Here is a 14,703-nt window from a genome sequence, read left to right as displayed (position 1 = left end):
CTTTGAAATTCCATTCTCTATCACATCCCCTCCCCATCTCAATCATTCTACTTACATATATAAAATACCAACCTATTAAGTACCCTCCTCTCTTCTTTTCTCTTCCCTTTATATCTCCTTTTTAACTTAATGGCCTCTGCTGCCGAGTTTTTTCCTTCTCACACAGAATCCCAATCATCTGTAGCTAGGATCCACATATAAGGGAGAACATGTGGCGCTTGGCTTTCTGGGCCTGGGTTACCTCACTTAGTATAATCCTTTCCAGATCCATGCATTTTTCTGAAAATTTCACAACTTCATTTTTCTTTACTGCTGAGTAGAACTCCATTGTATACATGTGCCATATCTTCATTATCCACTCATCAGTTGAGGGACATCTAGGCTGGTTCCATTTCCTGGCTATTATAAATTGAGCAGCAATAAACATGGTTGAGCACGTATTCTAAGGAAATGAGATGAGTCCTTAGGCTATATGCCTAGGAGTGCTATACGTGGGTCATATGGTAGATCAATCTTTAGCTGTTTTAGGAACCTCCACACTGTTTTCCACAATGGCTGGACCAGATTGCATTCCCACCAGCAGTGTAGAAGGGTTCCTCTTTTTCCACATCCCCGCCAACATTTATGATCATTTGTTTTCATGATGGTGGCCAATCTGACAGGAGTGAGATGGAATCTCAATGTAGTTTTCATCTGCATTACCCTGATGACTAGTGACATAGAACATTTTTTAGATCCTTACATGCCACTCATATTTCTTCCTTTGAGAATGCTCTAGCTCTATAGCCCATTTTTTTAAAAATTATTTATTTATTTATTTGAGAGTGACAGACACAGAGAGAAAGACAGATAGAGGGAGAGAGAGAGAGAATGGGCACGCCAGGGCTTCCAGCCTCTGCAAACGAAATCCAGACGTGTGCGCCCCCTTGTGCATCTGGCTAACGTGGGACCTGGGGAACCGAGCCTCGAACCGGGGTCCTTAGGCTTCACAGGCAAGTGCTTAACCGCTAAGCCATCTCTCCAGCCCATAGCCCATTTTTTGATTGGCTTGTTTGATTCCTTATTAGTTAACTATTTAAGTTCTTTGTATATCCTAAATATTAATCCTCTATTAGATATATAGCTGGTGAAGATTTTTTTCCCATTCTGTAGGTTGCCTCTTTGCTTTATTCACTGTGTCCTTTGTAGTGCAAAATCTTTGTAATTTCATGAGGTCCCAGTAATTAATCTGTGGTTTCATTGCCTGAGCAATTGGGGTTGTATTCAGAAAGTCTTTGCCAAGACCAATATGTTGAAGGGTTTCCCCTACTTTTTCCTTTAGCAGTTTTAGAGTTTCCAGTCTAATGTTAAGGTCTTTAATCCATTTGGACTTAATTCTTGTGCATGTAGAGGTAGACGGATCTATTTTCATCCTCCTACAGATACATATCCAGTTTTCCCAACACCATTTGCTGAAGAGGCTGTCTTTTCTCCAATGAGTAATTTTTGGCATTTTTATTGAATATCAGGTGGCTATAGCTACATGGACTTATATCTGGGTCCTCTATTCTGTTCCACTGATGTACATGTCTGTTTTTGTGCCAGTACCACACTGTTTTTGTTACTATGGCTGTGTAATATAGGTCAAAATCCAGTATGGTGATACCACCAGCCTTATTTTTGTTGCTCAGTATTATTTTAGATATTCGAGGTTTTTTGTGATTCCAAATGAATTTTTGGATTGTTTTTTCTTTTTCTGTGAAGAATGCCATTGTAGTTTTGATGGGGAATTCATTAAATGTGTAGATTGCTTTTGGTAAGATTGCCATTTTCACAGTATTGATTCTTCCAATACAGGAAGAAGGGATGTTTTTCCACTTCCTAGTGTCTTCTGCAATTTCTCACTTGCGTGTTTTAAAGTTCTCATTGTAGAGATTCTTTATTTCCTTGGTTAGGTTTATTCCAAGGTACTTTATTTAATATAATTTTGAAAGCCTTAGCCATAGAAATAAGGCAAGAGACACACTTAAAAAGGGATAGAAATTGGAAAGGAAGAGATCAAGTTATCATTATTTGCAGATGACATGATTCTATATATAAAGGACGCTAAAGACTCTACTAGCAAACTGTTAGAGCTGATAAACACGTACATCCATGTAGCAGGATACAAAATAAATACAAGAAATCAGTAGCCTTCCTATATGCTAACAACAAACACACAGAGGATGAAATCAGAGAATCACTCCCAATCACAATTGCATCAAAAAAAAAAAAAGTACCACACCAAAGCAACCAAGGGGGAAAAAAACCAAAAAAAACTCAGCAAAATACACACTTTTACTAAAAAGTGAGGTGTATAGGAAATTGAAACAGCAGCGGAGAAGTAGGAGAGATCCAGAGCATCCAGAGCCCACACAGACTGGCAGAAGCAACTCCGGCAGGTCCACTGACTGTGGCAGCGGTGGAGGTGCAGGTGGAGGCGCACCAGAAAGCCTCCAGGCTCGCCTTGAGCCACAGGAAAAGCCAGGTGAGGGGGCTTTTCCACTCACACCAGAGCTCTGCAAACTCAAGAAATGCAAAGGGAGAGCAGCAGTGAACCACCGAGGAGCATATCACAAGGTGGAAAAACACGTGGAACAGTGAGAGAACTAGAGCAGCATCGGCAGCCTCTCCTCCCCCATTGCCAGTGCCCAGCTTCAGCCAACAAAGCAGGGACCCAAGCAGGAGCAGAGGTAACTAGGATTACACCAGTGAAGGGTCTCACCTGGTCACAAGCTGACTTGGAACCCTAAACAGATCAGAAATCTTAACCTCCTTGTTGTCAGGATTAAGGGTGTGGGTGAGGTACCACACACCCTAAGAGACAGTTAGAGGGAATGGTTGTCATAATACCTACTCTTGGATAAATACTCTGAGAGTCTTGATAGCCACACCTAACGCCTTAAGCTCCTACCCTGAAGTTATATAACATCAGATTGTCTGATACATCTAATAATACCCAGCTAACTAGGAAATCCAATCATTAAATAATACAGGATGCAAAAATATATACATTATAACACAAGAAACACCAAAAATCAAGACAATATAAATCCACCAAAAAGTAAATAATACATCAGAAATGACCCCTAGTGAGAACAAGTTAGAGGAAATCCCTGGAAAAGATTTCAAAAGAAGGATTATAAATATGTTCAAAGAAGTCAAAGAAGAAATCAAAGAGGAAATCAAAGGAATCAAAGAAAACATAGGACACCAATTTTAATGAAATAAAGAGGTCAATACTAGACATAAATAACGAAATAGAATAAAGAAAAACCAGTCAGAATTACTAGCAATGAAGAACACAGTTAATGAAATAAAAAACTCTGTAGAAAATCTCACCAGTAGGATGGATGAGGGAGAGGACAGAATATCTAAGCTAGAAGACCAGGTGGCAGATCTACAGTCCAACAAAGAGAAGGACAAACTAATAGAAAAGTATGAGTGGGAATTTCAAGATATTTGGGACACTATGAAAAGATCAAACATAAGAATTCAGGGCATAGAAGAAGGAGAAGAATTCCACTCCAAAGGCATAGTAGGCATCTTCCACAAAATCATAGAAGAAAACTTCCCCCAAATTGGGAAAGAGGTGCCAATGCAGATACAGGAATCCTTTAGAACCCCAGCCAGACAAAACCTGGAAAGAACCTCTCCTCGCCATATTATAAGCAAACTACCAAACACACAAACCAAAGAAAAAAGGAAGAATGGGTTTTCATGTATATCATATTTATGAATTTGCTATGGTTGTTATTCAAACATTTTGATTTTTAGTATGAGATATTATCAGAAAATTGAAATCAATTGATCAAAAAGAGAAAGTATCCTTAGTAAGTATTCCATATGATACTGTTATTAATGTCTTTAACTCACCAATAAATATAACCTGTTTCATTCTGCTCCATATACTTAAGACTTAGCTGTACAGTTTTTTACCTCAATTATCTATTTCTGAAAATTAGTTTGTTTGGTAAATGACGTTTTTAAAATGATCATTACAGAACACATGCACACACTTTTTCCAGTACCTCACTGATTGGAAGAGACTATGGCAGAGGGCAGAGACATAGCCCTCTGTTATCTGTCAAACAATAGTGTTCTGGAAATACTCAGTATGTGATTATTTCCAAACAGAATCAATGATGTCCTTGAAACACCAAGGACCATACTCATCTAACTGTAAAAGAAAATTTCTATAGAGATTGAGAGACCCTAATAAACCAGACAAGGAGAGCAGAGACACATTGTGGGAAGAATACTAGAACTAAGAAGAAGGAGGATTTTCTTATTTCACATTCCCTTCTACCCTTCCAGTGGCTGGCTCTACTGGTACAAGGACACTACAGTGAATGCAGCATTACACTGGAACACAAGGTGACAGGAAGGCCAGTCTCCAGAACACCACTTCAGGGAGCTTCCTTGGGCCAAGGGAAGCAACATTTGATCATTAAAAACAATAACTACCATGATGAACTCATCAGGTACGTTTACATCATACATTCATAAAGTTTTCAAATATAGAATATCTTGATGACCTTTGAGAAAGAATAGGGAACCTACCTGTTCTAGAAACTTCTAAACAAAGAATCAAGTATTTTTCCTACCCTTCCTAAATGAAAGAAAATAGTTGATGAAAAATTCTGAATTTTGAATAGTGTTCCATCTAAGAATTGAGTATTTACACTCTGTAATTAGAAATGTATCATGATAGGTGAGGGATATAGGTCAGTAGCATAGAACTTGCAGAGGGTTAGGATTAGATTCATCCCTTGAATAACACACCCACCCACACACTCTCTTCATATATTTGAGTGATGCCATCTCAAGTATTTAGCAATGAAATTATAAAAAAATAAATGGGTAATGTCAAAAATTGCTAGTAGCTTAATGAAAAATTCTTGGTGAACTACAGGTTGGACCAAATTGATGCCACTTGATTTCAGTTTTCAATCTTAGTATCTCAAAGAAGATAACTGAATCCAACATGAAAACAAACTGAAGCCTAATAGCAGTAGAGCTTTTTTGTTAGCCATAATTTATAGGGAGCACAAATAACAGAGGGACAAGTTGAATGACACTATGTTGAAGCAATAAAAAAAAAAAAAAACCAGGATGTGGAAAAAGCTGTATATATAAAACAAAGAAATTTATTCAACAAATAAACTGAAGAGGAGAATTTAGAAAGCTAAATGAAAATAACAAACAGAAACAAGATACACATTAACCAAAGTGGTACAAACATCAGGAGTGAATCCTGATTTAATTTGAATTTTTGTGTAATAGCCTTTTTGAGAATTTGAACAATATTTGGGTAGTTGATTTAATTAGAGGATTACTGTCACATTTTCCAGGTCTGATATAGTTTTATGATTGGCTAAATTTCTTTTTTAAAAAATACTTCTTGTCTGTATTATCTAATATATGGAATTTACTTCAAAATAATAGATCTCAGAGGTAGTAGGAGCACAGAAGTCCAGACAAAACACACCCTACTAGGGCTGATAACTGTTGAAGTTTATCAACAGGTCAACCAGGGTTTGTTATCCTGTTGTATTTTGATCATTTGTCTGAAAATTTCCAAAATAAAAAGTTTTAAAATGACTTAGGCTGTTTGCACAATCGTACATTAGTTTACTCCATGCCAAACAGCATAGTTTACAGTTATCAATTTAAGACATAATAAAATAAATATGCTTCAGCAAATAATATATGCAATGAGGAAAATATTCAGGCCATAGGCCATCTCAAGGTTAATAAATTTCACATTTAAGACCAGTAAAGCCAAAATTTATCTTTATTGAAAAATTCTTGGCAGACAAAGAAATTATAACCAAATGTCCAAAGCATTGTACAAATGGATTTGACTGTAATATATTATTAAATATTTGTAGTAAGGACACAAAATTTGAGGATAAAAGTGAGCTTATATAATGAAACTTATTTAAAAAGATGAATAGCTAGAACCATCTTCCATTACAAATGCAAACTTGCCTTTCGCTAATAAACAAAATCTACCTCACAAAACTTTTTAAGTGAAACCAATAGTTAGATGAAGAATTACAAAAGCTTTTCTTTGAGCGTTCAGTACAGGGAAAGTTTACAGACTGGACATTTCTTTAGGAATGAGATCCACTCAGTTGTCATCTGTTTTATCAAACAGAGTTAAGCTTGTTCCCATCCCAAGCCTGGGAACCCGAGAAGAGTGTACTCGGTGCTAGAATGTGTTTCACATTCAAAGAAGAAAAAGATTTTTGAAGTGTCCAAGCACACAATATACAATGGTCTCTTAAAATTGTGTAATGCTGGACTGGAGAGATGGCTCACAGGTTAAGGTGTTTGCTTGCAAAATTTGACACCTGAATTTGATTCCCCAGTACCCACATAAGCTAGATGGACATAGTGGCACATTCATCTGGAGCTCATTTGCGCTGGCTAAAGGCCCTGGCGTACCCATACTTTCTTCCATCTCTCTCTCTCTCTCTCTCTCTGCTTGAAAATAAATAAATATTTTCTTGAAACACTCTGCCATGCTCAAAGAATCTATCAGGATTCTATAGAGGTGGATCTGCCTTTTGTTTTCAACAAAACAGCTTGCATCCACATACACTTAAATTCACCACCACCATCAATAACAAATAACAAGCCAGGTGTGGTGGTGCATGCCTTTAATCCCTGCACTCAGGGGGCAGAGGTAGGATTGCTATGAGTTCGAGGCCAACCTGAGACTCCATAGTGAATTCCAGGTCAGCCTGGGCTAGTTACTAATAAGGAATGTGATAAATGTCTTCCCTTGCCCACTAAGTCCAAGTAACACAATTATTATCAAACCATTTGAATTAAAAATCAGTTAAGTACTTAAGTACCTATATGAAATAGTGAAGTTGAAAGTCACTTATTAACTAATTTTAATGAATGCTTATAAATTTAAATGTATGCATAGTTTAGATAGGAAAAAAATGATTAAACATAATGTTTAAGAAAACATTTAAAGCAAGGTTTTTTGGCAACTAAACTTCAAAGACTTGATCATCTACATGATATATAATTGTAAATGTGAGAGCAACATTATCAATTTAGTTAAAATTTATAAAATGCAAATAAGCTTTAAAAAATGACAGATAATAGAATAATTACAATTTTAATAGAAGTCAGTTATCTGACTCAGAATTAACCTAATAATCTTTACTGATATATATACAAATGAAGATGTAACAAAAACTTAACTCTGTCAGGTTAAAAAAAACACAGCCATGGCTTTAATGGATATTTCTTCTTGAATCATAAAATCCATTGTTTGTACATACAGTATTGGAAACTAGGCTTACTGCTAACTACAGTAATAAGTAATTGGTTACCTATATGATTTGTACAGCTCACCTTTTGGAGATGAAAATTGGAAAGATAATAAAAGCTGTTGAGTGAAACATTTTAGAATTATATTAAACTATTTTGTCCATTACTTGACATGAAGTCTCAACGTAAGTCAATTTTAATCAAATTAAAAACCATTAAGTGCCTATGCAAGACTGAGGCTCAGCTATAATCAAGAAGGCAAAACTACACAAAGAACCCTAAATACAATTTATATAGTAAAATAACCACTTAAGAGTTCTTCATGTTTTGGGATCTGAGAAATTATAAATAAATTGTTGACATTAGCTTCATTTGCTATTTGCTCATGAAAGGAAGCATAAAATAAAAGCTAAGTTACGGGACAGGGGTCTGGAAAGATGGCTTAACAGTTAAGGCCTGCGAAGCCTAAGGACCCAAGTCTGATTCCCCAGTACCTACATAAGCCAGCTTCTGAAGGTCATTTGCAGTGGCTAGAGGCCCTGGTGCGCCCACTCTATCTTCCTCTTTCTCTTAAATAAATAAAAAAAGATTTAAAAAAAGGCTACGCAAAAAGGGTACAAATGCCACTCAGCCAACAGAATCTTCATTTATATTAAATTCTGAGGTTACAAACTATTAAGATAAATCTTGTGATTAAATATTTTTAGACTATAATCCTAATTCACGGAGGTGTCTTATACTAATTCAGTGTCATGACTGAAAAGGTATGACGATACGGCTGGAGTACTCAGCACCAAGAAGTGTTATCCATTATTATAAAAAGGAAAAGCAAGCCCTCCTCTGCATTAGCCCAAGTCAATCCTGTATCTTAGGGCCAATGAACGCTTTCTGTGAAGACAGGTAAGAAACATTACTGCGGTGAAACACAGTTGCTAATTTTAATATGTTTAGGAATCATTAAAGTTGTATCATTAGTGTTCCTATTCTCACAGAAACATCACAAATAGTTAAATGTCCATGAACATACAGTTGATGATATAACAATCATTCCTGGAAGAAGTTTCTCTGGCTAGCCATAAAAGCAGCACCAATTTAATCTGCCTTGTATTTTTATTGTGTTCATACATTAAAGCTCCCAATTAAAAAAAAAAAAAAAAAGAATCATGGCTGGGTGCGGTGGCACATGTCTTTTAACCCAGCACTCAGGGGTGGGGGAGAGGGGGAGGCAGAGGTAGGAGGATTCAAGGTCACCTGAGACTACATAGCAAATTCCAGGTCAGCCTGGGCTAGAGTGAAACCCCACCTTGAAAAACAAACAAACAAACAAACAATCAAATTTGTGCTAACAGATGATGCAACATTCATTTAACTAAACGAACACTGAACCGTTCTGGTTAAGATGGCGGCATAGGTACCATGCCAAAGCAGCCTGGGGGGAAAAAAGATAAAAATAAAAAAAAAAAAATCTCAGCAAAATACACACTCTTACTAAAAAGTGAGGTGTATAGGAAATTGAAGCGGCAGCTGAGAAGTAGAAGAGATCCAGAGCATCCAGAGCCCACACAGGCCGGCAAAAGTGGCTCCGGCAGCTCGGCCAACCACTGTGGCCGCGGCGCACCAGAAAGCCGCCAGGCTCGGCTCCAGCCGCAGGAAAAGCCAGGTGCAGGAGCTTCCACTCACACCGGCGCTCTCCGCAACTCAGGAAACATGAAGGGAGAGCAGCAGTGAGCAACAGAGGAGCAGACCTCGAGGTAGAACAACACGTGGAACAGCGAGAGACCCATAGCAGCTGTGGCTCCCTCCCCTGCCCCACCGCCTGAGCCCAACTCCGGCGAACAGAGCAGCGGTCCCGGGACCCAGCCACGCCAACTTGAGCCAACAGCGGGACCCAAGCAGGAGCAGTTCGGCAGCAACATCAGTGGCTCCGGCACCGGTAACAGTGGCCCCAGCAGTAGCAGCTCCAGTCACAGCAGCAGCGGCAGACCCAGCAGCAGCAGACCCAGGAGCAGCAGCAGCGGCAGACCCTGCAGCAGCAGCTTCAGTGGCAGCAGTGGCAGTGGAAACAGCAGCAGCAGCTTCAGCAGCAGTGGTGGCTCCAGCAGTGGTAGCCACAGCAGCAGCAGAGGCAGCAGTAGCAGTGGGTCTAGCAGCAGCAGTGGGTCTAGCAGCAGCAGCTTCAGCAGCAGCGGCTACAGAGCCAGCAGCGGCAGCTTGAGCACCAGCAGTTCCAGCAGCAGGGATGCTGATCTGCAGGGCCACACTTGCCAGGCTCGGTTTGCCCCGCAGGAAAAGCCAGTGCCCAGCTCCAGAAATCAGAACAGTAGCCCGACGACCCAGGCAGCAACTTGACTGAGACAAAAATCATCCAAGGTAACTGGGATTGCACCAGGGAAGGGTCTCACTTGGTCGCAAGCTGACTTGGATCCCTCAACAGACCAGAAATCTTAACCTCTTTGTTGATAGAGGATCTGGTCATTATAATAACTACTCTTGCATACATACTCGGGGCTGTTTTTGATTGAATGGGTACAGTGTTTAGTTAAATTTTAGAATCTACCTGTATTTTATTCCACTCAGCTTGCTTGAATAATCCTATAGCTGGGAAACTCAACCCCTAAGAACATCTTTGTAGATACTCTGAGAGTCTTAAGAGCCACACCTAACACCTTAAGCTCCTACCCTGAAAATATATTACATCAAATCAATTCATTACAGCTAAGAATACCCAGCTAGCTAGAAAAATCCAAGCATTAACTTAATCCAAGATGCAAAAATATATACATTATAACACAAGAAACACTAAAAAGCAAGACGATATAAATCCACCTAATAGTATTAATGCATCCGAAATGTCCTCCAGTGAGAACGAGTTAGAAATGCCTGAGAAAGAGTTTAAAAGAATGATTATAAATATGTTCAAAGAGGTCAAAGAACAAATCAAAAGAATCAAAGAAGAAATCAAAGGAATCAAAGAAGATACAGGACACCAATTTAATGAAATAAAGAAGGCAATACAAGACATAAATAAGGAAATAGAAATAATAAACTAACACTGAACCATACATTTTGCAGGGTGATGCCACATAGAACTGCTGATGTGTTGGGTACACTGGATAGCCGCATTTTCATTGAAATGTGATTGCTTAAGATTTAGAGTGCACATAGCTGCCATGTGAGAACTCACAGGAAAAAAAAAAAAAAGCTAAAATGCTTATTTCAGTTAAGATCAATAAGTATCAATATCCATTGTATACCATTTATCTGGATGGGGATAATATTGAAGGAAAAGAAGTATATAATTCACTTTCCAATTGAGCAAAAATTTTGACAAAATCACACAAAGCTATAGAGCAAACACTTGGAAGATAACTAGCACATATGGAAATACTGAATGGTGAATAACCATTCTTCATTCACCATATCTACACACCGAGGTCTGGGAGCTCAGATGTAAACAAAGTGGGCTCTGTACCAGGGTCATCCTACAAGGAGAAGAATGGTGCACATTCTCCAGGCTCAGAGCGCTCTGGGACAGGCAAGCGCTCTGGCAGCACCAGGGTGCTGACCTGAAGGTAGTGCGGGATGTGGTCCAGGAGTGACCCAGTGCAGGCAGGGTTCAGGAGATCAAAAATATGCAGAAGCGGAGCTGGACAGCACATGCCTGCTACCTGCAGAAGCATACAGAGGAAGGCCCTGAAAGGACCAAAAGTATCGCCTAAATAGTTCAGGATGAGCCTAAGACAGAATGAACCATCAGATCAGCTTAAAGGAGGGCCTCCAAAAGATCCAATTTACATCTTAGAAGGATAAGCTTCTCACAAAGGTAGATGTAGTGGCTTATACTAGTTCAGTGTCATGGCTGAGCAAGTATGAAGGCAGTGGAGGGAGGAGTTTGGATAACTTAAATTCATTATAATGTATGATGGTGGAAATACTATCTTTCTACTGAATGTAGGAGGTGGTGGCCAGGTTTAGAGAAGCCAATGGCCAGGACATGCAACCCAGTCAGAAGCTGATAGCACAACTGTGAAGATCTGACTGACTGAAAAGAAAACACAGCAAGAATATTAAGTAAGGATCTAAATGGATCAGACTTGGACTTGGTATGACTTGTAATCCACTGTGGGCATAGTAAAGTAAGTGAAGCTCAAGGGGAAAAACAACCAAGATAAGCTGAATAAGGCCTCATATGACTACAAAGACATAGTTCCCTAGGGGGTTAAAAAAACACCTCAAAATTCATACAGTAACACAAAAGGCACTGAATAGGTAAAGCAATTTTTAGCACAAAGAGAAATGCTAGAGGATCACAATGTCAGATCTCAAATTATACTACATAGTAACTGAAACAGGTAACAGGCATAAAAAGAGATACTAAGACCAGTGGGATAGAACAGAGGATCTTGATATAACTCTGTATAGCTATAACAATCTGTCAACAAAGGTACGAAATATACACACTGTAACAAAGATAAGCTCTTCACTAGATGATGGTAGGAACTAGATATCCATACGTAGAATAATGAATAGATTCCTCTCACCCTGTACAAAAAAATCAATTCAAAGTGTATCAAATACCTTAATATGAGCCCTGAGACTTTGAAACTACTAGAGGAAAACAGGGGAAATAGTTCAAGATAATGGCATAGGTAAGGATTTCCTGGATAGAACTGCAGTAGCTCAGGAAGTAAGAGCAGGAATTGAAAAACTGGATTTTATCAAATTAAACAGTTTTTCCACAGCAAAGAAAATAATAAGCAGAGTAAAGAGAGCCTACAGAATGGAAAAAAATTCTTTGCCAGCTGATATGGGACATATAGAACTCAAAAATTTAAATACCAACACCAAAAATTCTAATCAATAAATGAGCAAATGAACAGACAGTTCTCAATAGAAATACAAATGGCTTGTAAATATATCAAAATATTCAACAGCCTTTGCTATAAGGGCAATGCAAATCAAAACTACAGTGAAATTCCATCTCACCCCAGGCTGAATGGTTATCATCAAAAAAACAAATAACAAATGTTGGAGAGGATGTGGGTGGGGTTTTAAATTAGTCCAAGACTAGGAAAATCAGTAGGAAGGTTCCTCTTATCCTGAAAGAAGTAGCACGATGTGATCCAGCTATACTATTCCAAAGGAACAGAGATCAGCATATCACAAAATACTCACTTATCCATATTTATTGCAGCAGTATTCATAATACTTAAGATATACAATCAGCCTAAGTGACATAGAGGAAAAGATTAAGATAATGGGAGTTTTATTCCTCTATAAAAAAGAATGAAAGAAAGAAATAAAATTATGTCATTTGTAGGAAAATGAATGGAACTGGAGATCAACACGATAAAAGGAATTAAGCCAAACTTAGAAAACAAGTATTACATGCTTTCTGTCATATGCAGAGCCTTAATTAAAAAAAAATGACATTAAAGTAGAGGAAGACTACTTGGGAAAAGGAGGGGGACTAGCAGGATGGAAGAGGGAGCCAAGCGAGGGAATGGAGATGGTAAAATATATATATATTTATTATATTATATTAATTACATATAAAAAACCCTTGTGAACTCCATCATTTTGTACCATGAATATATGCTAATAGAAAACAAAGAGGAAAAGATGAAAATTTCAGAAAATTAAATAATGATGACCACAGAAAATATTAACTTAATGATTCTGGTTTTGTCATTATAAATATGAATACTATACAATAAGTATGGTCCCGTCTTTGTTTTTTGTGTTGTTTTGTTTTTTGTTTTATGTCTGTGTATGTATGGTGTGGTATGGTATACCAAATTCTCAATTGCAGTGCTAAGTGCTTACCTATGGTGACCAGAATGGAATGCTAGGTGTCCTGCTCTTTACTAATTCTGAAGCTTGGGGAAGGGCATCTTCAATGATTCTTGAGTCTCTTATCACCTGCAGGACTGGGAGAGGTGCACATGGCCACTCCCAGATACTACTTATGGGATGTGGAGATTTGAACTCTGATGGTCTCAGGCCCCTCAGACCCTCACTCTTGAGCAGGAAGCATACTCCCTCTAGCGTCGTGGTTCCTCTTATATAAAGTACTTAACAGTTTTTCTACAAACTTCAAGATGTTTGTTTTATCTACCTCAGTAATAAAGATGACTTTTAGCAAGTTATTTTAAAGAGTAAGAAATAATTACCATCTATGGAACATAAGCTATCTTTCATAATACTTTACTACATTTTCATTTCTGTAAGCAGAACAAAAAGGTACAATGTATTGCAGTAATCAGTAAACTACAAAAGGGTACCCACTGTGTTTAAACAGTATCACTATCTAGTAAAAGCATTATACAAGTAAAAACAAGGGTTGACTATAGTGAGAATGAACATCAACCTAAATTTGTAAACCATTCACTGGTACACCTACACAAATGTATCCATAAAAAGAACTGGGATCTATTATAATCAGGGCCACTTCTACACAAAAAAGAGTTTATGTAGCCCCTATTTATTCTAGAAAATTATATAACTAGGTGTGGAGAGATGGCTTAGCAGTTAAGCGCTTGCCTGTGAAGCCCAAGGACCCCAGATCGAGGCCTGATTCTCCATGACCCATGTTAGCCAGATGCACAAGGGGGCACATGTGTCTGGAGTTCATTTGCAGTGGCTGGAGACCCTGGCATGCCCATTCTTTCTCTCTCTCTATCTGCCTCGTTCTCTGTCTGTTGCTCTCAAATAAATAAATAAAAATAAACAAAAAAAGAAAATGACATAACTATTTGATCAATAAAAAGGTATTTGATTCAAAAAGCAATAGTTATTTTTAAAATATGCAAAGTGATTTATCTTTATTTATTTATTTGAGAGAGAGAGAGAGAGAGAAAGAGAGACAGAGAAAGGGAGAATGGGCGCCAGAGCCTCTAGCCACTGCAACCCAACTCCAGATGCATGTACTACCTTGTGTATCTGGCTTACATGGATACTGGGGTATTGAACCAAGGTCCTTTTGGCTTTGCACCTTAATCACTAAGCCATCTCTCCAGCCATTAAAGTGATTTAAAAAAAAATATTTAAAGTGATTTAAGAAGTGACTTTCAACTAACATTACAAAGGAAATGATGGAATAGTACCAGTCACTCCTTCTCTGGATTAACTTTTTTTTTTTGCTATATTACTTTAACAATCTTACTTCTAAACAGTTTTCCTTTATTCTTTAGCCTTCCAGATGAACACACGAAAGTAACAAAATTTCTTTAAAATTCTGATGCTGAGCACAAAGTCTTTGCATAAAACTGTCAGTAAGACTATTGAATCTGTATCTGTATGAATGAAGGAACATCACAGGAAGCAAATTCGTATGACTAAGTCACTAATGAACATAATGTATAATTGATAATTCTAGATTTTAAGAAT

The 14,703-nt window shown here is 38.0% G+C and overlaps 1 protein-coding gene across 3 annotated transcripts in view; it reads right to left on the bottom strand.

Annotated features, from left to right (window-relative positions):
* Exoc2 (exocyst complex component 2) overlaps nt 1-14,703 on the bottom strand; it is a 171,442-nt gene that overhangs the window by 29,547 nt on the left and 127,192 nt on the right. The window lies entirely within an intron of this gene.

The sequence above is a fragment of the Jaculus jaculus genome, chromosome 17, assembly GCF_020740685.1.
Source record: "Jaculus jaculus isolate mJacJac1 chromosome 17, mJacJac1.mat.Y.cur, whole genome shotgun sequence".
NCBI classification, from domain to species: Eukaryota; Metazoa; Chordata; class Mammalia; order Rodentia; family Dipodidae; genus Jaculus; species Jaculus jaculus.
Note: the sequence above shows the minus strand (reverse complement) of the source record. Positions and strands in the feature narration are given on the sequence as shown.